Source organism: Solanum stenotomum, chromosome 6 (assembly GCF_019186545.1).
Source record: "Solanum stenotomum isolate F172 chromosome 6, ASM1918654v1, whole genome shotgun sequence".
Taxonomy (NCBI): Eukaryota; Viridiplantae; Streptophyta; class Magnoliopsida; order Solanales; family Solanaceae; genus Solanum; species Solanum stenotomum.
The window spans coordinates 46506478-46509282 of NC_064287.1; positions in this window are offsets into that span (position 1 = coordinate 46506478).

Consider the following 2805-nt stretch of genomic DNA (forward strand, 5'->3'; position numbering starts at 1 on the left):
GCATACTCGTACATTCCATGTACTGATGCCAGTTGGCCTGCATCGTTTGATGATGCAGATTCAGGTACCCCGGATCAGCATCCTGCACGTCGTTGATCCAGCTGAGCACTCCAGAGTCAGTGGTGAGCCTCCTTGCATTCCGGAGGACTCAATTATTTTGTGTTCTTAGTTTTTGTTTTATTAGAATGTTGCGGGGTCTGTCCCAACATCCATCTCAGTATTTTAGAGGCTTCATAGACAGACAGTTAGTCAGTTAGTTTTGAGTCTCTCATCTATGTATATATGTAATTATTCTATTTTGAGATTCGAGTTGCATTTGTGGCCAGACTTTATAAGTTAAGTTGTTTTCTAACCTTGCATTAGCATTGAGTTATTCTGTTGGGTTAGGTTTCCGCTGAGTTAAGAAAGTCAGGCCAAGGGTTCGCTTGGGGCCAGAAAGGGTCTCCGGTTGCCGGCCTCGTCCAGGGTGTAGGCTCGGGGTGTGACACAAAAATACTTTGGCTCATGCTTTTAAATTAACTTCTTTCTTTGATTGAGATAATTACTCAAAACTTAGCCCAAAGGCACTTTTGGAAAACATGGTTCCTTTCTTACTTAAATGTAAAAACATTTAGAGGCTCCTTTGGGAAGTACACAGTTCCCTAATAACTTTGGAGAAATGGACTTGACTTTATGCTCTTGTCTTAGCTTGAAACTTGAGACTCTTCACTTAGATTGAGACCCTATACACTTTTGTTGTCTTGAAACTATTTACTTGACCTAAAACTTGAAACGACGTTAAGACGTTCAATAACGACTCTTGAAAAGCTTTAAAGACTTGCTTGAACTTACTTCTTGACTTTACTTGACTTGACTGTAACTTCCCTTAACATTGATACTAACCCGCCTTGAATTGGATTATGGATTCAAGATATATATTCGCATGTTTATAGATGAGTTCGGGAGGTTTAAATGTACATTTGAGTGTTGGAAACAACTAGGAAACATAGGTATAACACCTAGGAACATGCATGAGAAAGTGTGAAAGAATGGGGGAAACTTGGCGCCCTTGGCACTCTGCAAGGCGCGGAGTGCCAGCCCTCGAAGGTCAGAGGTCACCTGCTGGCGCTCTAAGTGGCGCGCCGCCCCAAGGGCTGGGCTTCAGAGCCCCTCTTGGGGTGCACTGGCAGGCGCGACGCGCCAATCCCTAGCCCCGAAAATTCGACTTTTCTCCCTCTTTTCTTCAACTCTAAACCATCCTTACTTTAAAGGTTCCAATCCCACCTATTAGGGATCACAAAATCCCTCAATATACAATAGATTTCAACTCAAGAACACAACCAAATCATGACCCACAACCAACAAGAACTTCAACAACACAATCAACAACATCAACAACACCTAACAACTTCAACAACATATCCAATCCTTTCTCAAATCATAAAATGAGCTTGGTGTGTGGGGGAAAGGATCAACCCACACAAATAACTCACATATCTTGATAGGGATCACCCCCGACGATTTTCACGACGGAACTTTGACGGAAACTAGTTGATCTCCTCTTCTTCTTCTCTTCTTCACTCTCAACCCTAGCTTTTACTCTCTTAAAATTGAACAAAATGGTCCAAAGATCAGCCCTATACAACAATATAATCCCAAAATAATTGTCAAGGGAAAAGACCGAAATGCCCTTAAAATTTCCGGACGGATTCCTTGCCAACTGCCCAAATTTCAATGGCCATAACTCGCTCATACGAACTCGGAATCAAGTAAACTCGGTGGCGTTGGAAAGATCACTCCACAAGCTTTACAACCATAGCTGGAACTACTCCTAAATCATCCTGAGCTAGAAGTTGTGACTGCTCAAAGTTGGCCAAAAACTCACGTTTTCCATACTTTAACCAAAATTTTCCAGATTTTCAAATTCCTTCCAAAAATTAAAAATTTCAAATTCTAAGCCTCTTCTTAGTTATTTCAACTTACCGGATGTTACAATATCTCCCCCTTGGGAACATTCGTCCGTGAATGAGGTTATTCTTACAAAGCTAAGGGTGTAACATCGACACAACACCCAACAAACAATCATGCAACCGCAACAACAACCACAACATACTCATTATAATTAAAAGAGCACTAAGAAGGAAATTAGTACCTTAATCTGCGTTTCCTCAGGATTCAAAGAGATGTGGATATCTCTTCTTCATGTCCTCTTCGGCTTCCCAAGTAGCTTCCTCAACAAATTGGTTCCTCCATAGGACCTTTACTGAGTCTACATCTTTCGTTCTCAACCTACGAACTTGACAATCTAAAATCTGAACAGGCACCCCCTCATAAGATAAGTTATCCTTGATTCTAATACTTTCAGTTGGTAGGATCAATGAAGGATCGCCTATGCGCTTCTTCAACATGGAGATGTGAAAAACCGGATGAACCTCTTCTAGTTCCTGTGGTAACTCTAACTCATAAGCAACATTGTCAATCCTCTTGGCTATGCGATAAGGTCCAATATACCGGGGACTAAGTTTTCCTTTCTTACCAAACCTCATAGTCCCTTTCATGGGTGAAACTTTCAAATATACCCAATGATCTACTTCAAACTCTAACGCCCTTCTCCTAATATCAACGTAGGATTTCTGGCGACTCTGTGCCATTTTCAACCTTCCTTGAATCACTTTTACCTTCTACATTGCTTGGTGAACTAAATCTGGTCCTATCAACTGTGCTTCGCCAACTTCAAACCATCCAATAGGAGATCTACATCTTCTCCCATAAAGAGCTTCGTAAGGAGCCATTTGGATGCTAGAGTGATAACTGTTATTGTAGGCA